Here is a 22,843-nt window from a genome sequence, read left to right as displayed (position 1 = left end):
TTATCTAGACAAAAAATAAAGAGATACAAGATCTAAATGAAACCATACATGAAATACATTTGACAGACATCTACAGAGTATGTCACCCAACTACCACAAAATATACATGTTTCTCATCCCCACATGGAATAGTTTTGAAGATTGACCACATATGACAACACACAAAACAAGACTTCACAAATTCATGTAGAAACTATATCTAGCATCTTTTCTGACCATGATGGAATCAACTTGAAATCAACTACAGAAAGAGCCCTCAAAAATTCACAAACACATGGAAACTAACCAAACTATTCCTGAAAGATTTCACAACTGTAGAAAAAATTAAAACTGAAATCAAAAGATTTATAAAAATCAATGATAATGAAGTGTCATTGGTGTTTATAGCCTATGGGACATAGCAAAAGCAGTAATAGAAGTTCATAGCAACTGGTGTGCATGAGAAAAAGGCAGAAAGGTGGCAACTTAATGACACAACTTAGGGAACTGGAAAGACAAAAACAAAAAATCCCACAAAATTCAGGGAGAAGAGAAATAACAAAGGTTTGAGCAGAAATAAGTGAAATAGAAAATAAAGGAACTATACAGAAAATAAACAAAACCAAAAGCTGGTTCTTTAAGAAGATAAATGAAACTGACACACCATTATACCATTAGCTAGATTAATCAAGACAGAAAAAGGAACCAGATAATTCAAATCAGCAAAGAAACAGGCGTTACTACAACAGATATAACAGAAATACAAATTATCATCAGAGAGTACTATGAGTGACTAGATGCCAACAAACAAAAAAACCTAGATGAGATGGACAAATTTTTGCACACATATAACTTACCAAGAATGAACCAGGAAGAAATAGAAAGTCTGAATGGACCCATAACAACCAAAGAGATTGAACCAGTAATAAATAGTCTCCAATAAGGAGGAGCCCAAGTCCCAGTGGCTTTACTTTTGAATTCCACAAAACCTTTTAAAAAGAATCAACCCAATTCTCCTCAAACTATTTCTAAAAATTCAAAAAGAAGGAATGTTCCCAAATTTATTCTATGAAGCCTCCCTCATCTTAATTCCAAAACCAGACAAGAACATGACCATAAAAACAAGCAAACAAACAAAAATTCAGGCCCTATATCCTGATGAATATGGATGCAAATATTCTCAGCAAGATACTAGCAAATAATAATTAACAACATATTAAAAAGATTACATATCATGACCAAGTAGGCTATATTCCAGGGATACAAGGATGATTCAACATATGCAAAATAGTAAATGTAATACATCACATTAGCAAAAGGAAAGATGAAAACTATATGATTATATCAATTGATTCAGAAAAAGTATTCAATAAAATGCAACATCTCTTCAAGATTAAGACTTTCAGCAAAATTGGCATAAAAGGGACATTCCTCAACACAATAAAAGCCATCTATGAAAAACTCATAGCTAACATCATATTGAATGGGAAAAAGCTAAAAGGTTTTCCACTAAAAACTGGGACAAAACAAGGCTGTCCACTTTCTCCACTCCTTTTTAACATAGTACAGGAAGCTTTAGCCATTGCAATTACAACAAGAGAGTCAAATAAAAGGCATTCAAGTAGGAAAAGAAGAAGTGAAGTTATCTCTATTTGCAGATATGATGCTGTACATAGAAAATAGAAAAGAATCCACAAAAAGCTCCTGGATGTGGTAAAATGAATATGTGGTAAAGTGTCAGGATACAAAATCAACATACAAAAATCTATAGCATTTTTATACACCAAGAGTGGACAAACTGAGACAGAATTGAAGAAAGAAATCCCATTTACAATAGCCACAAAACTAATACAATTCCTTGGAATAAACCTTACCAAGGACATCAAAGATCTCTACAAGGAAAACCATGGAACACTAGAAAAAGATATTTTAAATGATATAAAAAAGTGGAAAAATGTCCTACGTTCCTGGATTGGAAGAATTAATAGAAATCAAGATGTCAATTCTACCCAAATTAATCTAAAACTATAAGGCAATCCCAATCAAACTGCCAGAGATATTCTTCACAGAAATAGAAAAAAAATCACGAAATTTGTCTGAAAGTATAAAAGGCTCCATATCACCAAAGCAATATTGTGAAAGGGGAATAAAGTAGGAGATATCTCACTTCCTAACCTCAAAACATATTACAAAACTGTGATAATTAAAATAGTATGGTATTGGCATAAAAACAGGTAAAATTCTGGGACAGAATTGAGAACCCCCAAATGAACCCCAAATATACAGCCAACTAACTGATCCTCAATAAAAGGCACAGAACAATCCAGTGGGAAAAAGAAAATCTCTTCAGCAAATGATGCTGGGAGAACTGGATATCCACCTGCAGAAGAATGAAAGTGGATCCTTATCTCTCACCACTAACTAAAATTAACTCTAAATGGATTGAGGATCTGAACATAAAACCTCAAACTAAAAAAATACTGGTGGAAAACACAGGAACAACTCTTGGAGACCTTGGAGTAGGCAAACTTTTTTTAAAAAATAATTACTTATTGGGGCCGGCAAGTGGCGTGGTGGTTAAAGATGCTGGATTCCCACATGGTTCGGGTCCTGGACCTGGTGGCTTGCTTTCGTGCTTTCCCTTTCTCTCTCTCTCTGCCTCTGTCTGATCAAATGAAATAATAATAATAATAACAAATGGAAATAAATAAATAATTCTTTAAAAAAATAAAATAATTATTTATTTATTTTTATCCATTACAATTATTTTAACTTGATCAGAGTGAGAGAGACAGAGAGAGAAAGTGAGGAAGTAAGTCGCCAAATCCAGGACTCAAACCGCAGTTGGGCATGTGGGAGTCCAGTGCCTTAACCACCACGCCACCTGTCAGCCCTGGCAAAAACTTCTTAAAGAAGACCTCTAGGGACCAGCAGATGAAATAATGGTTACGTCGCTGGACTCTCATGTAGTTGACTGCAGTTTGAGTCCCAGACCTGGTGGCTTAAACTCATGTCGGGTGCATGTGTGCCCAAGATCCTGAGAGGAGAATGGAGGAGAAGGGATGACGGCATGACCATCCCCCCTGGGGCACTATTTCTTGCTTTCTGTCTCTGTCTTTCCGGCAAGTGCATGCACCCTATAGTGAAAAACCTCAAAATTTATTAAAAAAAAAAAAAACTTAAAAGAAAGAATAAAGAAAAGACCTTCAAAGCACAGACAATAACCCCCAAAATAGCCCCTACCTTTTTTTTTTCCTTTTTTTGGAGAGGTTTTTGCTATAGGGTGCGTGTACTTGCCAGAAAGACAGAGACAGAGAGAGACAGAGAGACAGAAAGTGAGAAATCACCCCCCAGGGGGATGGCCACACCACAATCCCTTCTCCTCCATTCTCCTCTCAGGATTTTGGGTATGCACACACATGCACCCGGCGTGAGTTTAAGCTGCCGGATCCGGAACTGGAATCGCAGTCGACCACATGGGAGTCCACTAACATAGCCATTCCGCTAACTGCTGGCCCCAATAGCCCCTATCGTAGGTTGAGAACCTTCTACACAGCAAAAGAAACAATAAGTAGAGTGAGACTTCAGAGTAGAACATATTTGCAAACTATACCTCAGATAAGGGACTGATAACCATAATATACAGGAAATTCAAGCAGTTTACACACACACACACAAAAATCAATCCAATTGAAAGAAGGGAAAATGAACTGAACAGTTCTCTGACGAAGACATATGAGCATCCCAAAAACATATGAAAATGTGCTTGGCCTCTCTTATCATAAGGGAAATGCAAATCAAAGCCACAATGAGATACCACTTAACTCCAGTCAGAATGGCTAAAATTAAAAAAATAAATAATGATAACTGCTATTGAGGCTGTGTTGAAAAGCGAAATCTCCTACACTGCTGTTGGGAATGCAAATTAGTATGACCACTTTGGAGAACAATGTGGAGATTCCTCAGAAACCTACAAATAGAACTACCATACAACTGAGTAATCATACAATAGAGTAATTCTACTCTTAGGTATTTACCCAAAGGATAGAAAACCCTCAGTCAAAAAACATTTACACATCCATGCTTGTGGCAGCATTATTTACAATTGCTAGGACATGCAATCAACCCGAATGTCCAAAAATAGGTGATTGGGTTGAAAAAAATGTGGCGTATATACTCTATGGAATACTACTCAGCTGCAAAAAAAATAAAAAATAAAAAAAATAAAAAAAATAAAATAAAAAAAAACAATGAGACCCTAACATTTGGTACAAAGTGGATGAATATGAAAGACTTAATGCTAAGCGAAGGAAACCAGACTAGGAAAGAAAGACTTTATATGTCCCCACTCCATATATACTGATTGTCTGCACTATGTAGCAGAAACGGAAAGACTGGAAGGTAGAGAGGCAGGGAGAGCAACGGTAGATACTGGAGAAGGGAAGGATAGGGGTAATGCGGGGGTGGGGAGCAGAGGGAGGGAGGAAAACAGGGAGAAAAAATAAAATCCATTTTATTGAAAAAAAAATGAAATGCCATTTGCTGATGATAATTTATATAGTGGTGTTTTTATTGTGACTGATATGTATGGTATTTGTGCTAGAAAAAGCAATGCTATACACTGTAAAGATAAATATGATTAAATGTAAATTAAATTTTTAAAAAAGCAGTTGCTAAGTCATCTAGGAACCCCAAATGGTTATCAACCCCCTGTGTTGAGCAGCCAAATAAGTTTGAAAAAACAAGTTTGAATAAGCTCCAACAAGCAGAAAAGGGCTAATGATAAAGGAAAATCTTTATCCCAGGTCCTCCATGTATTGGTTAGAGCAGATCTTTTAAGGGGAATCTCTGATATCAGAAAAATGGACACATGCTGGAAATTTAGCCCCCAAAGCATTACTTGGTTATCCAAGTAAGTACAGGGGGAAAGAAGAAGGTGAAGGTCGCACAGCTGTGGGTAGATTACTGCTCAATGGGCTTTTGCTGCAAAGATACCTTCCCATTTGTGTTCTGTACACAAAAGTGGTATAAATGTTCTTATCGGTATGTTTCTCCACAAGCTAAGCATACAGCTCCTTCTGCTCTTGTTTGCCTTCTGACTAGAGGCCAGTTTGTGGGGATTGCAAAACGTATTCTTTTCATCCCTGGAAGCCTCTAAAGGGCACTGGTCAAGCTGGGGCCAGTTGTGCTAAATAGCCATAAAGTGCAGCAACTTTTCAAGTCCAAGACAAGACGTGGCCCTTCTGTACCCAGAAGAGTAGGTTCAGCTGTGCTGCAGCAATGAACAACTCTAAATTCAAAAAACATGAGGTTATTTACTATCAATGCTACACATCCATTGAATATGAGGAGGAGGCTCTGCCTCACATTGTGCTCATTTCAAGACCAAAAATGTTGGAAGTTAAGCCACATGGAAAACTACTGATTTGTATAGCAAAGGAAAAAGACCACTAGAGGTGGTCTCTAGGCACCAGGTGTTAAAGGCCACTTAGCCTACAACCTATGGTCCAGAATTAGTTATATGATCCTCTCCATCCATTTAAAAGGTGGTAGAGATGTGCAATCTGTGTTGGAAAGAAGAGAACTGAATGTAAATGAAGACTGGCAGTCGCTACCACACCTTCCAAAAGCAGAGGTAGGTGTCTACCGAGCAAAGACCTTGGGAAAAGAGTCTCACTGTGTTTTGCCTGGAAAGAAACAGGCCATGGAGGTGTACAGGTGAAAGGGTTTGATGCCTTTCTTTGTACATCATAAAGGTCACAGGTGACACTCTTATACAAAAGACAAATTTACAAGAAAAAAACACAACAGATTTATTATTGTTACAGGAGCCTTCAAAAATGAAGACCCAAAAGCCCAAGGAAAAATTTGCATGCTTAGGTTTGATGAAGAAAGGACAAGCATGTAAAAATGTGATTGGACAAGGGTATAATCTAATGGTAATAGACTGAGGAAGAAAACCCAGAAGGGCCTGTCTGTTCAGTTACTTCTTAGTCTCTCGGAGTAGCATCCCTTCCTCTCAGGCATGGAGCACAACTACGCTGGAATGAAGAGCTTTGAAGGAGAAAGGAAAAAGTGAACTTCATACATTTTATGGCTTCCCTGGGGGGGGGGGGTGAGGATTCTAGTTTCCAGGACATTACCTAGGGAAAAGGAAATTTGGCTTTTATGACGTATTTTCGGAGAGAACTAGGGCAGGAGACAGGAGAGCAGGAGCAAAACAGAGAAAACCTCCTTTGAGGTCTTCTAGTGGCCTGCAGTTCCAGGTTCCCAGCAGGTCAAAGCACTAGGCTTTGGGTCTCTGTCTCTCTCTGTCTTTCTGGCGAGCGCACGCACCCTGTAGCAAAAACCTCTCCAAAAAACAAACAAGCAAAAGCAAAACAAAATACCATGCTTTGAGGAACTGTTTTTCTAGGCCTCAACAGAGAGTCTGTTTCCCAAGTGTGCATCTCCATTATGTGACCTGTTTGGAACAGACCTTTCTCTCAGTTTCCATAAGAGCAAACCATTCACCCTTCATCAAGGAAATGAGAACAAATTATACTATTGAACTTCAAAGAAAGCCATTCACCAGGGAAATATTTCTATTGACTCCACTTTTTACTAAGTAGGGTGAAAATCTGCTCCCTAATGTTGACAGCGCAGGTCAAGGAAAACGCTGAAGTCCACTGCTGGTCCTCATCCCTGTGTCTCCATCACCATCTCCCTCCTTCTCTCCTCTACCTTTCCTGACTTTGACTGCCCAGTGGCTTCCTCTTACCCAAACTTGTTTTATTTTTTCTTTATTTTTAAGAATTATTTATTTATTTATTTATTTATTTATTTTTTGGAGAGGTTTTTGCTATAGGGTGTGTGCACTTGCCAGACAGAGAGAGACAGAGAGACAGAAAGCGAGAAATCACCCCCCCAGGGGGGATGGCCAAGCCGCAATCCCTTCTACTCCATTCTCCTCTCGGGATCTTGGGCACGCACGCACATGCGCCCAGCGTGAGTTTTAAGCCACCAGGTCCAGGACGCGAACCACAGTCAACTATGTGGGAGTCCAACAACATAGCCATTACACTAACTGCTGGTTCCCAAGAATTATGTATTTATTTATTTCCATTTGTTATTATAATGTTTTTTCATTTGACCAGAGAGAGAAAGAAAGGGAAATTGAGAAAGCAAACCGCCAGGTCCAGGACTCAAACTGTGGTCAGTCATATGGGAATCCAGCATCTTTAACCACCACGCCACCTGCTAGCCCTTCAACTTACTTCTAACTCTTCCCAATTAAGTTCCACTCTCAACTCCTTCTTTCTACAATCCTTTACTTGCTTAACTTCTACTCAAGCGTTAAGACTTGTCACAGCTGCTATCTCCTTCTGGAAGCCCTCTCTGAACATTTTGGGATGAACACCACTCCCCTCTTCTCTGTTCTCAAAATCTCAGAGTCTTATTTCTACTTTACATGGAAATGCACATTCTCTCCCTCCTCAAAGTTCTTGGAAGTCAGGCAGTCTATTGTTCATTCTTTTGTCGCCACTGTCTGTCTGCACTACTAGAAGCTTAAGAGAAGAGGGCTAACTTGTCACAAAGCCTCTTGGCTCAGGATGGTACCCACAATTGTCCCACAGAGGCCATTCCTGTTTCTTTCCTCTGGGTAGAAATTTCCAACAAGAGTTATGAGTTGCAAACCTGGCAAGACCGTGGCATTCTTAAGATCTGATCTATTTCTCTCTAATACCTAGAACAAGGGTAGAAAATGAGTATCCAAACCAAGGAGATTATTCTCCTCATGGGAGTTGAAAGGTTTTCTGAGCATCACCAACATTTAGTCTTTCATCACAATCCCTTGTTCTGTTATCAGTTCATCATATGGGGAAGAATGGGGATCCTGGGATCATTGTCAGGAGGATCTTAGCCTTCAGTGGGATCACATGAGTTCTGACTATGCACATAAAGAATGAGAATGGTACCAGCTCTCACAAGAGTTGATTTGTTCCAATTTAAGGAAAGCAGCAATTTCTGGAATGTTGAGATCAGCCAGAGTTCCCACCCACCCCAGTTCCCACAACAACCAACCACACTAAAGCAGCAGCTATCCCCCTTTGAGGACTTCATCAGTCTCCTGCTAGCGAAAGTTTCCCTAAGTTCTTTCATTAGCTAATGAAGCCACCATTAAGTTCTATATAAATCAGCAATAGGCCCTTTTATTGTTCCCAGCAGACCAAAACAACACCATTTTATAGAAAGAAAAAGAAGTTAACTCTGTTCTGCAAAATGACATATGTCAACTCTTCCAAAGCCAGTACCTCTTACTCTAGGTGAGGGAGAGTCTTGCAAATTTTCTGAGCAACTGATAATGTATTTCTTTTCTTCGTAAGAAACTTATCCCATATAAGCCTAGTAACTTGTTTGGTTTTGGAAGACGTGTGTGTGTGTGTGTGTGTGTGTGTGTGAGTGTGTGTGTGTACGCATGTGTGTACACTATTTGGCAGGTATTCACTGAAAAAGTAGTAGACTAAAGAGGACTTCTGCCTTGAAGGAACCTGGAGTTGGAGCTCCATACACTGTATCTTTCAGCCTGACTCAGAATGCAAAGAACTTTATATACTCCTGTCTCCATCAACAGCCTCAGCCCAGCTGAAGGACTTGTGAGGTCACAGACTAAGAACTGCCTGACTAGCACCAAAGACAGAGAAACATGTTGCTTGTGAGCATGATGCTTGAACAAAAAGTTAGTTTCCTGATATGTGGGTGTTTTATACAGAAAGGCCACAATAAGGAGACACTGATATGAAGACATGCTGAAGTCAGGACTGAGAAATAATATTAAGAGTTTGAGATCTTTGGGGCCAGTATGTGGTATGGTGGTTAAGGCACTGGATTCCCACATGGCTGATGGCAGTTCAAGTCCTGGACCCAGTGGCTGGGCACTGTGTGTATATGTGCCCCAAATCACAAGAGCAGAGTAGAAGAGAAGGGATCGTAGCATGGCCATCATCCCTGAGGGTGATTTCTCACTTTCTGTCTCTCTGTCTCTCCACATCTCTCCAGTTAGCACATGCACCCTATAGAAGAAATCTCTCCCCAAAAAAAGAAAGAAAGAAAAGAAAAGAAAAAAGAATTTACCCTTTGCTCATTATAGGTAGAAATATATTATCTGGGATGATTTAAGGAAAGGTTTCCCTGATTCTTAGAAAGTGATACAAAGAAATAGCCCCTTTGTCCGTCTATATGTTGTTGTATATGGTTTTGATGATTAGAACTGCTAGGACCATTTTGCTACCATCCCAATGGTTAAACTTTCAAGTGAAGGCAAACAGAAAAGAGAATAAGAAGCAGAGCTGAAGCCCTAACATACTATACCAAAGTCCTACTCTACCACCAGGTTTCTACTCATCTGAAAAACATATTTTCTGTCTTTTTTTTTCATTGTTTAATCCGCTTGAATTGAGGTTGTCTGTTAGTTACAGATAAAAGCATCCTGGGATCAGCAGTTAGCATAATGGCTATGTCACTGAACTTCCATGTAGTCGACTGTGGTTCGAGTTCCAGACCCAGTGACTTAAACTCACTCCGGGCATGTGTAGGTACATGCCCAAGATCCTGAGAGGAGAAAGGAGGAGAAGGGATTGTGGCATGGCCAACCCCCTGGGGGGGATTTCTTGCTTTTTATCTTTCTGTCTCTCTCTGTCTTTCTGGTGAGCACATGCGGCCTATAGCAAAGACCTAAAAAAAAAAAAAAAAAAGCATCCTAATTTATATCCCAAAATATATGTGCACATATATATATACATATATACATGTACCCCCAAATCTATCTTTCCTAGCCAGTCCTTGCCAACTGAAATGTTACTGCTTAGTGACCACTTTTTTCATTGAGGAATTTTTTTCTACCATAACACACATATCTCTTGGAGATTCTCTTTAAGTCTTTTCATTTTTTTAAGTTGGCTACATTTTGCTCAATAATTTATTGATTTCTGATCAAAGGTTAGACACTCTAGGCTGTTAAGATTACAAGTTAAGAGAAAAGTCCAATAGATAGGAGTGATATTCAAATTATTTGTAGTGTTTTGTTTGTTTGGTTGGTTATGGTTTTGGTTTTTGGTTTTTAAATAAAGAAGACAATTGATTATATTGTCAGGAAAGTCATGATGTATTTTTCTATTTAAAAATGTGTCATGAATCTCCAAACGACTCAATGTACAGGCTACTGTCTTCTTGTTCTCTGTTCATTTCACCATGAGGCTCACCACTGACTGATCAACTCTACAGGGCAGAGGAAAACATAGAAGTCTCCAGTGGAAAAGGAGACAAAGACGGATTTGCCCCTGCGATTCTAATTCATTGCTACTTAGAGGACATTTTAACTTTGCCTGCAGGAAGGACAAAGTGATCTATTACAACCGAAATTCAAGGGAACTCTCTTTCCACCTTTCCTTTCTCTTCTGCTTTAGAGAAAGAAGATGTTGGAAGAGATAAACTCGTTCTCTAAATGTTACACTGGAGCACAATAGAAGAAAAACCATTTGAAATGTCAAATCAAAGTAGAAATAATTTGAATATCTGGGTTGCTATAGAAACCAGAGTACCAATTGGCCCCACTTAGCCCTCAGATCTTCCCCAGACATGATTGCTGGTTCGAGAAATGGCACCAAATCCTCGGAAATGATTGCTGGATCTGAATGTAAGAACGAGTTGGCGTGGGAAAGCTGCTCAACGTGGGCCAGGGCCGACTGACTGCCTGCCTGCATGACAAAGGGCACTTACAAATGCTCTTACATTTTATTCTTTATGACATGCTCCACGTGTATTGTTCAACTTGAACTCTACAATTCTCACTAACTTTACAAGATAGGTGCTATGGCTATTATTTTTTCAGTTTTATTAATAAAGATGTGGAGTTACAGTAAGGTCTAATGTCTCATCCAAAGTTATGACACAATTACTGAAGAGGCAGGACTAGATTACTGATCTTTCAACAAATCCTTCCGTTCTGTTATTTCTCTGCCATAGAGATTTTATATAAAGTCACTATACATGAGGAAGGTCACAATGCAAAAAGGACCCGTTTGGCTCCATCTTCATCCCCACCAATAACCCAATTCTTTGTAGCCTCGGCAAGAAATTGGGATAATAATATGAAGAACTTTAAGTAGCAGCGGACATCCACAATGAAAGTGGGGCTAGGGAGATGCTTGTGATTGACAGAGGGCACAAAGAATTCATCAATCACGAATTTGAAAAGCCTGTACTTGTCTTCTCTGCCCCTACTAGGCACTTAGCATCTTTGACAATACAAAAGAAGCAGAGAACACAAACTCTCCTCTTCTAAAGCAGCTTATATTCCTCTTAGCAGACTCAGGAAACAATTACAGGATGGTAGGTGAAAAGTTAAAACACAAAGAACTGGGCCCACTGGTTGCATGGTGGTTAAGGCAGCTAGATTCCACATGGCTAACTGCACAGCTCAAGTCCTGGACCCAGTAGATTGAAAAATATGTTGGGTGTGTATGTGTGCATGCGTGCCCAAAATCCAGAAAGGAGGAAGAAACAGAGAAGGGATTGTAGCATGACTATCCACCTATGGGGGCTGCTTTCTCACTTCTCTTTGTCACTACTTCTCTCTCTGTCTCTTCCCAGTGAGTTCACATGTCCTCTGGCAAAATTAAAAATATGAATATTCTAAAACACAAAGAACAATAGGAGTTAGAAGGAAAATATCAAATAGATTAATGAGAGAGTGAAGCTAACATCTGGATTTTTTGAAGGATGGTGAGATTTGGTCTGGTGAGAAGTGGAAGAACATTCCAGGTAGAAGAAACAACATTAGTTGCATTGTTTGCAACAACAGGAGTGAAAAAGAAAGCCTGTGGTCTTATTCAGATCACACATACACTCCAGATGTCACTTAACATTTATGAGTCTGTAAAAATGGGATAATGACAGTTACTGCATAGACATAGGCTTGTAGTGAGAGTTAAAAGAGATTATGTGTGAGAACAGTCCTAGCGTAATGCTCATGTATATTGTAGATTCTCAATAATTGTCTGCTAACTTGCAACAAAACAAACAACATATCTTTTTACTCCTCTCTCCATATTTTTGGCATAGATCTCTAAAAAGAGAAGAAACAAACCCCTCTTAATCATTGATCCAGCCCCCCCAAAAGAACATACAAATTCTTTAATAGACTACTGATAATTGTTGACAATTTAACATAGAACAATTCATAAGTTCTTTTCAGTGATAAGGGGAATTATTTTTTGTAGAAAGACTGATGACTGCAATGCTACCTCATACAGAGACAAACTGAGTGGGCTGAGGCACTGGTGCCCAGGACATTTGAAAGATAATAAGACAGAAAGGGAAAGGATATATATACTTCTCTATATACTAGTGTGGGACATTATCTGGACATAGACTATCACCATACCCCACCTCCCCCACCCACACACACACATCATATCTGGCTTCCCTCTACACTTTCCAAAGGCTAGTCTCTGAAGTATGTACACCTTCACAGAAATGAGTTTGGAATACAGGCAACTCAGCTGATTTATAAAACTCTGTAAGGATCTGAGGAGACTAAATGCCTACACATACCCAAGCCTGTGACCTGAGGGCTATAAAACTGCTTGGTGCACCACATTGAGGGTGGATTCTCCACCAACTGACCACCATCAGGGCTATCCACAAGTCAAATAATCCAATATCTTTGCCTGCTGGACCTCTGGGTGACTTCTTCAGAATAGGTAAGCATGAGCGCAAGCCCTGTCATATTTGGGGTTACCCTGTTACAGCTAGGAGGGAAATCATTTTTGATAACTGAGGCCACTTATAGGGCTCAGCCTCCTAAGGGGAGAGGTAGGGGAGAAACGGGCCCCATAATTTCTTAGTTGGAATGAATTCCTGTTACAAAAGACAGATGAACAAGAGGGGGAAAAAAACTACATTATCATGTATATATCATATACATGACAGTTGTATGGGAGATGCTCAGAGAATGTGCTGAATTCCAGTTTATATAGCAGCTTCAACAAAACCAGAAAAATTTTAGAGACATGGCAAAGAAAACGTACTTTGAGTCTCTACAGATAGAAACTTGGAGGGAATGCAAAGGACTTGAAGACAAAGGTTAGTTAGTAGAGTTTGTTAATGTAGAGTCCTCTGGGTATCATCTCCTCATCAATGAGAATCTAAAATTGTCTTTAGTGATTGACCTTTTTTTCTCCTTGGTAGAGAGGAACAGGATACCTTCCATCTTTGCAAATTTATGTTCTGGTTTTGGGCAAACAGAGGGAGGGTAGAGAGTTTTTGTGCATCTTCTTCATTGCCTTTGAGTAAACAATTCTTCATATTCGAGAAGGACATATTCTGGTCTCCCACAACATTTTTCTCTAACAATAGGTAGCTGCTCAAGTATCGAGGAATAAGGAACTTCAGAAACTCTTTTACTGAGTGGAGTATGCAAGTTTGGGCCAGATCCGAGCTATTGAGGATAGCCTAAAGGAGGCTTAATGCTGCCGCCAACAAACCTCCTTGTGCCTTCTTGGGATTCAGGACTCACCACACCAAAATATCACTCTAGGAGTCCAGAATATGACACCGCAAAATATATTCTTTGGTATATTTTCAACTGGTTATTCTGAGAAACTGCACTTTATTTGTTTTTTTGTTTTTTGGGTTTTTTTTTGGTTTTTTTGGAGAAGTTTTTGCTATAGGGCGCATGCGCTCGCCAGACAGACAGAGAGAGACAGAGAGACAGAAAGCGAGAAATCACCCCCAGAGGGGATGGCCATACCACAATCCCTTCTCCTCCCTTCTCCTCTCAGGATCTTGGGCACGCACATACACGCACCCGGTGTGAGTTTAAGCCACCGGGTCCGGGACTCGAACCACGGTTGACTACGTGGGAGTCCAGCAACGTAGTCATTATGCTAACTGCTGGTCCCTGTTTGATTTGGTTTTCTTTTACTAGTAATTGGCCAGAATCAGCCTAAGAAAGAACTAATATTTGTTATGTAAGTTTGCCTGCAGGATACATGCACTCAAAAAGGCTGAGGGACCCCAACTGCAGCTGTAAGAAAGGAGGTAATAGAACTTGAAAGTCTGATCAGCCAACCAGAACTACACAAGTTCAAATCTTTATTTGCAGAGAAAATATCAGAAGCCAATCAGACTAAGACTTTGGTCAACCAATCAGAACGGTGTCAGTTCCAACTCTTCATTTGCATATAAGACCTGAATGAGAACTTGGGGTAGAATTGTTCCTCTGCAAAGGACTCCACCTTTTTATGTTAGGGGAAGGTAGGTAGTTTTGAGAATTATCTCCCATCTTCCTTGCTCTGTTCCATGAGATAAAATCTTCATTTTTCTCGACTCCAGTCCTGGTGTTGCAGCATTCTGGCCTTGCTGTGCATTGGGTGATAGACCTATTTAGGTTCAGTAAAATTCGTTTAAAGTAGACTACATTGGTCTACCCCAAGCAGTTCAGGACCAGCATTCTGGTAGACCCAGGACATTAAATGACTCATTCCTTTAAGAGACAACAATAACCACAAAAATCTTTCTAAGTCTCTAAAAATAAGATCATGTCATAAAATTTGCTTGCTTTAATAATGTAAAGACTATAGGCATTAATATTAACAATGAACAATGGATTGCTAAAGATTGTTATTATAAAGCACAAGTAAGTTTTCAAAATCATGTTTGCTTTTCTTCCCTGTATTCATCTTTCATTGATAGAAAATCCAAATTCTCTCAGTGCTGTTGGACCAGAAGCTTAACCCTCTTTTTAGGCTAGTAAATGCTACACAGAAATTATAGCGTGCAGGGTTGAACTTCTACGGACCTATATCTCAGTATTACATAGGAATTCGCCTGCTTGAAATGCCAGTTTATTTTTAAAGGAAGAATTTCAAAAAACCCTTGTTATATTTCCTGCAAAAGAAGTGCAGCTGATTTTGAGTTCCTTTCAACCATCCATTAAACATACACACAGCCTGTTAAAGAGCCATGCATAAGGACACCATCTTTACGCAAGCAGCTTACATGCTAAGACATTTCAATTAATTTATCTGTCTGCCATAGTTACTCTCGATGGATGGCAGAAAACAAGGTGAACAATTTGTCAAGTCATCTTTTAAAAATTAATTCTGAGCCTCTTTGGTTTGTTCAGCATATTCAGAAAAGTATTTTCCTTCTTCCAAACAGCACTGCTTCCTCATCTTGTCTTCTAGAATCAGGCAGAATGGTGAGAAGACAAGGATTAGGAGGAAATGATGGCATGTTGGACGCTGAACTTTTAATAGTTCCTGCAGGATTTGCTAGTCCCTACTTCTGAATACAATCTAATTCAAAAGTTGTAAACAGTGAGGGGCTTCTGCTGGGGAGAATTCACTTCCTCCCATTCTAAAAAAAGCTGCTGCTCTCTCTTCCAGTGATTTTTTTTTCCCCAAGCCCCTGGGGTATTCTATTTCAAAAGCACATAGATCCACAGCTCGGAGTTCAGATTCATTTAGTGCCGGAAACCTGTAATCTCATTTCTCTATTGAAAAGTTCAGTTTTAATGCTCTTTATTATTGAATTCAATGACAGTATAACAACAGTCGAGAAATTTTGAAAAGAAGAAAACATCCATAATCCCACCTCCCTAAGACAGCAACATTCTCATGTTTGTCTATCCTCTTTGGGATTTGTCTGCATGCACTTTTAAAAATTCACAAATCTAGAGATTTGCATCATTCTGCATTTTGCTTATTATTTTTCCAGTCTCCATCTCTTCCTTGTAGGTTTTCTTTCCCCTCCTTGGAGGGACCCAAGAGAAAGGATATCAGAATGCTGATCCCGTTAACAACTAAAATTTGGAAATGATCACAAAGAGTATAGTCTGAATGTTGACCCCAAGATGATATATCCATGCCCTAAACTCTAGAAGTGCCACCTTATTTAGGAAAAGGGTCATTAATTTAAGAGTTTCAAGACAAGGTCATCCTGGATTATCAGGTTGAACCTTAAACCCAATAGTAAGTACCTTTATAAGAAACAGTGAAGCTGACGCCATAGTCTAGTGGTTAAGGGAGCTGGATCCCACATGTTTGACTGTTGTTAATAGCCAAGTTCCAGTGGCTTAAAAAACACACCAGACACATATACATGTATGCCCCAAATCCTGATAGGAAGGGAGAAATGGAAGATAAGGGATTGTAGCATGACCAAACCATGTTGGAAGGGTGCTTTCCTCCCTCTCTGCCCCTCTCTCTGTCTCTGATGAGTGTGCTCTCTGACAAGGAAGGAAAAAAGAGAAGAAATAAAAAAGAAAACAAACCAAAAGAAGACATAAAAGTAAAGGCCATGTGAAGACAGTGGTGGGGACTGGCATAAAAGGGCCCCAGGGAACTTTCTTGAAGCCACTAGAAGCTAGAAGTGGCCTCCAGCGGTAACATGACCCTGCCAATGCCTTGTTGTAGACTTCTGGTTCCCAAACTGTAAGAGAATACATTTCTGTCATTTTTAAGCCACCAGATTTGTGGTAATTTACAACAGCTCTAGCAAATGACTATAGAGGATTAAAGCTTTTTGCAGTTTCAGAGGCAAGGTTGCACAGCCACTTTCTGAACCTACCCCTGAGCACAACCCATCTGCCTATCGGACCTATTCTACCCAGTAATCATGAGCACCTGAGAATTTCTGTAACACCTAGGGCTCTTTGGTGTCTTGGCAGTGGACCCTGCCTGTACTTCTGAGCTATTCAATGTATGGCCCACTCTGGGAGATCCTACAAATCTTCTTTCAGAGCTGAGTCCCAGCTTTTCAGCCCGTGGCCACACACTGGGATCATATACGTATCAATGGCTCTCGGATCTGAACCAAAAGGAGTCTCGTCCCCAACTACCACTCATATCTCCTTCTCATGGGCAGGACATTCCTCACTGTTCCTGTGCTCTTGACCTGGGCCTGAACCCAAACGAGGCTTGTCTTCCGAATTACGAGTCACCTGTACTGGCAAGTTTGCAGAGAAGGGAATGGAAGGTTTAGCCCCTGTCCTTGGTATGAATCCCTGGGATGTATCTTATGGTCTGTGGGGATCTCTTTTTCCTCTGCTATTGTATTTAATATCTCACTGAACCCTAGCAATTTGGCAAACTCATATTCATTATTTCATGAAGTAATTTTTCATTTAGGCATTTTTAATAGATCTTGTTTGTGTTTTCTCTAGAGTTGTGTCCAAATTGCATATAAACTTTTCTCCTTTCACCCATCATGGTTTAGGATATTTTCTTTTTAAATTTGAATAAACTACTTTATACCTGATTCAGGTGTCCCCAGTGCAACATGATGGTTAATTTTATGTGTCAGCTTGACTGGGCTAAGGGATGCCCAGATAGCTGGTAAAACATTATTTATGAGTGTGTCTGAGAGGGTGTTTCCAGAAGAGAATAACATTTGAATTGGCGGACTGAGTAAAGACGGTCCACCCTTACTAAGAAAGATAGATATCATCCAATCCATTAAAGGTCTTCATGGAACAAAAAAATGGACAAAGAGCTATTTGCTCTCTGTGTTTGACCTGGGATTTCTATCTTCTCCCTTGAACATCAGGACTTGTGTTTCTCAGACCTTCAAACACAGACCTGGAATTAGACCATTGCTTCCCTTGTTCTCAAGCATTTGGGTGTGGACTAGAACTATGCCACTGGCTTTCCTGAGCCTCCACCTTGCCAGAGGAGGTTTTTTTCTACCTCCATAATCATGTGGGCCAATCCTTCATAATAAAATCTCTTTCCATGTATCTATATGTATATTCCATTGGTTCTATTTCCCTGGAGGGCCCTGTCTAAAATATACACACTTCCCTGTCCAGAAAAGGTTCAAGGACACCCACCTCAAAGCATCAGCACCTCTACCCCTGAGGGCATGGCTCCGGGCTTGTGGTTCTTTCTGCTCCTGATTTTGTAGGCTGTTCTGTTCCATTTTGCATACTATTTCAGCAAACTCTGCCCTTCCACTGACTCCTACAAGAAATGTAATAGATAACAAACTCATGAGGGTACTGATAACTCTGCTAAAGATTTCAAAATCACAGGTCTGATTCCATCCTCTCTACCCAGCTACCTCTCCTCCTACCACCCTGTAAGCCCTCTGGCATGCAAACAGACACCTTGTTAAACGTAGTCCTACAAATCTCTCTGGAAAAATCTCCATCACGTTGATCTGCAAGCCTCTTCACTCTGAAATTATGGGAGAATAACATTTTCTCCACCTTGTTCCATGTTTATTAGAGATATAAACTCTTTCAAATGGAATACTTTTGACCCTAAACCCTTGAGCAAAAACCACACTCACCATTAGAAAGAAGGAGCAAGTAGGAATCCTGGCAGCAGTTGCCAGGAGAACCAGGATGTCCTGATATGGGTCAGCCGGGTCAGTGTGTGTGTGTGTGTGTGTGTGTTGAAGGGGAATTTCCTAGGGAAGGAGAGTATAAGAAGATGCATAAGAGTCTTGTCCTAATCCCAAAATAGTTTCATGAAAATACAACCAACACAAGCACTCCATAATTATTCAAATGTCGTCCAAATATGACTTAATTTATGTTTCAATGAAAATAAACACTCCCTAAGTTAGTTGAGTCCAACACACATTGCTTGTGTTTCTATTATGGCATTTAGTTCATTTTAGTTTGGTTATGGTTTGTTTTTAAAATATTTACATCATCCCCGGTCTCTAAGTTTGTTGAAATCTCCTAATGTCCTTTTTAATCCCAACTCACATCCAAGTGGAACCAGTGAATGTGATCTGATTGAGAAATAGAGCCTCTCCAAATGTATTCAAGGTAAGATGAGGTCATACTGGATTTGGGTAGTCCCTAACTCCAATGACAGGTATCCTTGTGAGGAGAGAGAGATTTGCAGATATACAGATCACACAAACACAGAAAGAAGGAGGCCAGTGTGAAGAGACACAGGAAAACAACCATGAGGCAGAGACTGGAATGATATAGCTGCAAACCAAGGAACATCTAGGGTTACCAGCAACCCCCAAAGACTGGAAGACATAGGAAAGGATTCTTTTCAAAGCTTTTAGTGGGAACCTGGCCCTAACGATAACTTAATTTTGGATTTACAACCAAAACTGTGAGAAAATATATCTGTTGCATTAAGCCACCCAGTTTATGATAACTATTTTAATCTCAGCAGCCCTAGAAAATTAATACAATATCTATCTCGCTATTCCCACAACACAGAGCATAGGAAGTTGATTAACATGGGCCCTGCATAGCAGCTAGAGAAAAAAAGGATAAACCATTAGCTTGACCCTGGGGACTAAGTACGGAGCAAAAGGGATAGGAGGACAGTAGTAGTGGCTCGATTTGTTGAGCTCCTCCCATGTGTCAACCCTTACAACTCAGCACAGATAGAGAGGATCCTGCTTCACAAGACAGGAAACTGAAATCCAAATGACGGCCGCCTGCCCAAAGTTACCAGGGTCTGGCTTTCAACCTTGGGTCTGGCTAATACTTATATCTATAATTTTTCTTCTGAAAAAATATTCCTATCTCCGAGGATCTTTTGTTCCACTAAGCTGAGGTTGCTGAGATCAGACTTCTGAGGAAATGAAGATTCTGCAGACTATTGGGAAAAGGGAAAATAGGATTTTGCCTAAGAGAGCAGCAGCCCATCATTTTAGGACCCTCGTTAGGGAGATTAAAATATCTAGTAACATTTTTAGGAGAACTTATTGTCTCTAAAACGAGCTCTGATCTCCAGGTTCTTACGTCTGGGTGTTACTAACAGAGGAACATCAATTTCTTCCATAAGGGAGAAAGCACCCCCTATAGGGTTATGATGCTACTACCGACCTCCAGCCTCAGCTAGCCTGGGATCGTGGGCATATATATACCTGACTGGGGTACTCGGGGAGGTTTCTTCTGGACTTAACACTGCGAACCTTCCCACGTGGGATTGCCTTAAAAAGCGCCGTATCTTATCACTGCACCACTGTCTGGCCCCAGAGTATGTAACTTTTAGCTTTTCCTTTGCCAACTGCCTTTATCTTTAAGAATTTTTCAAAATGGAAGACTCCACAAAATTACTTTTGTTTCAAGAGAGAGAGATTTTTGCAATAGGGTGTGTGCACTTCCTAGAAAGACAGAGAGAGACAGAAAGTGAGAAATCACCCCCCAGTCATCGTAAACCCATCTCCTTCATTTGCCTCTTGGGAATTTGGGCACCCGTTCACATACGCCTGGCATGGGTCTCAAGCCAGCAGGTTCAGGACTCTAACCATGGTCAACTACTTGGGAATCCAGACCCGTAATTACACCACCTGCTGGCCCCCAGAATTTCTTTACACACGCTGAAAGCCAGTAGTGAGATGAGCAATGTTATAACTAGTCTACATCTGATCATATCAAAGAGATTATCACTACAACTGGCTCGAATTCTATGTAAAAAAATCAGTCAACAAAGGAGAGGGGAGGTGAGGGTAAATGATTAGGAAATCGGATTTTTAAATTATAAGGAGAGTAGTAGTATTATTAAAGTGCTATTAATCAAAAGGATAAATCTTGGTTTTATAGCTAAAATCTAACACTGACTGTGTACACATTTTTTATTGTAAAAAGTGACACAAGGCTAAATCATAATAATGTGAATCAATAACTAATTAGCATTTATAAATGCAGCTACTGGGAAACATATTTCAATTTCATAGCAAGGATGCTGGAGAATCGATTCGCAAAGTTAAAAGGGAAGCGAGCACATGTTTGTCCCTATCCTGACTCAACAGGCTAAATGTAGAACTGCAAGTTAAGTCAAAGTTGTGCCCCCAAAATGCACAAGTAGAACCTGATGCCACCATCTCAATCCAAACCAATCACTACACATAGAAAGGAGGAGGCACAGAAGCTCAGGCTCCTACCAAAGGCACTGTGGAAATACCCACATCATCTTCTCCAGGCCTTTTTTAAGGATCGCTTACTGGGGATGAATGCAACAAAAGGAAATAGAAAAGGGGAATACAAGCTAAACAAGAATCGCTATCCTTGCCGATTCTTTTGGAAAGTTGCATGCATGCATAAGACTGGTTTGGTTGTAAAAGTTGGTCTAAGAAGACTGGTGCCTCCAAATTCGGTGTGTTATCCTTCCTTCCAATCTGGCATGAATTAGGAAGAAGAATGCAATGGAATAGTCAACACGAGCAGACAATTCAGTTTGCCATCACATTCAGTACGTTTTGCTTCCTGACGTGATTTTGCCACACCTCAGCACACTAACTTAGTGATTACTAAGTGCTGACATGATCTGATTCCATGTCAATCACATGCAACAGGCTTCTTTCCTAAAGACCATCAGAAAGATGAAATGGTCCTATGTGGCAAGAGGCAAGCATTAAGGTGAAAAAAGAAAAGAGAAAAAGGAAGGACTAAAACACCTACAAAAATGTAAAAGTCGAGAAAGAGATGAGTGAGAAGAAAAAGCAGAAATTGAAAGTAGCAGGTAAGTGAGAAAAGTAGAGAATTTTATCCTGCATTTTAGACCCTATGACTCAGTCGGACAAACCTTGAGCATGACTAGAAAAGAGGAAAAGTATTTTCCAGATCTTTTGGTATACCTGTCCTTACTGTTGCCTCCTTCAATCCATAGGCCAGTTTACACCAAACATTTTATAAAGTCATAGATGCATTTCGGCAACACTGTAAAACTCCCTGAACTACCAGGATGTAAATGTGCATTCAGTCTCAGTACAGCCAGCCTAAATTAGCCAGGTCTTCTAAAGAGGCTCTCCCTTGGCATCGCGCCATATGCCATGTTACTGCCACAGTGTGGCTGATGTCGACATGCATGGCCTCTCTAGATCCTAGGCTCTTTCCATTCTTAGACCTCAGGTTTTAATTTACCTTTGTTGTATTAAGAGTTATTTACTTCTAAGTGAAAAACAGCAATGGGTATTCTATATCCATTTCTGGAGTTTTTTATCCATTTCCTATTCAATCCGATTTCATTTTCAGAGCTTTCATTCCCGAGACTGGGTTCCATAGCCTCCCTTCTACCCCCAGAGCACCCTTCACGTGCCCATCTCCTGGAGCTTATCTCATCCTTATTAAACTGGTTCTCACTAAAATGGAAACTCCTTGAAGGCAAGGAGATGCCTAGCACAGTACCTAGCACATAGTTTGTGCTCAATATAGAATGTGAAACAAAAAGTGTTATTCACCTTTGGAAATGGCAGAGTCATAAGAACCAGGGTAGTTGATGAGGCTCTCTATACGTGGGATCTTCAAAATGTTTGAGGAAAATGCACATTATGAAAAAAATGCAGCATGGATTTGACTATTTTTGTACCAAAAGAATCCCAAACTTACCATTCCATTTTCCATGAACTTTTGAAATCCTCCCATAGAACAAGATTTTGTGTCCAGGAAGGGTGGAGAAATGCTCTGATTTCTTATCAGAATTAATTTTCCCTTAAGCAAGACTCAGCAATTGGGATGGGCAGCACCGAAGCCGTATGCTGTACCAATCTACCTCAGACATAGCGACGGTTTTAAAATAACAGGTGTAGTCTGGCCAGTGATGGAGTCCCGCCATCAAAGCACTGCTGTTAAAAATTTACGACTGCTTCTTTGTAACATCTGCTATTTCTTCTCTCCTTCTAGACTGTCACAACCATCAAGAAACATTTATCCTCAAATGGCAAGTACCTTAAATTATGGCTGACGGTGCCTTCCTAAACTGCTCGTTTTCTTATATCTCTCCCACATGAGTAGCCAGTGCGGGTTCGAGAGCTCTTCCACATAAATTGCCACGAGGACAAGAGTCCAGGCCACTGTTAATCCTTCTTTACTGAAGTAAGGTGTGAGAGTTCCGGCATT

Source organism: Tupaia chinensis, unplaced genomic scaffold (assembly GCF_000334495.1).
Source record: "Tupaia chinensis unplaced genomic scaffold, TupChi_1.0 Scaffold144262_1, whole genome shotgun sequence".
Lineage (NCBI taxonomy): Eukaryota > Metazoa > Chordata > Mammalia > Scandentia > Tupaiidae > Tupaia > Tupaia belangeri.
The sequence above is the reverse complement of the archived record's forward strand: the minus strand, read 5'-3'. Positions refer to the sequence as shown.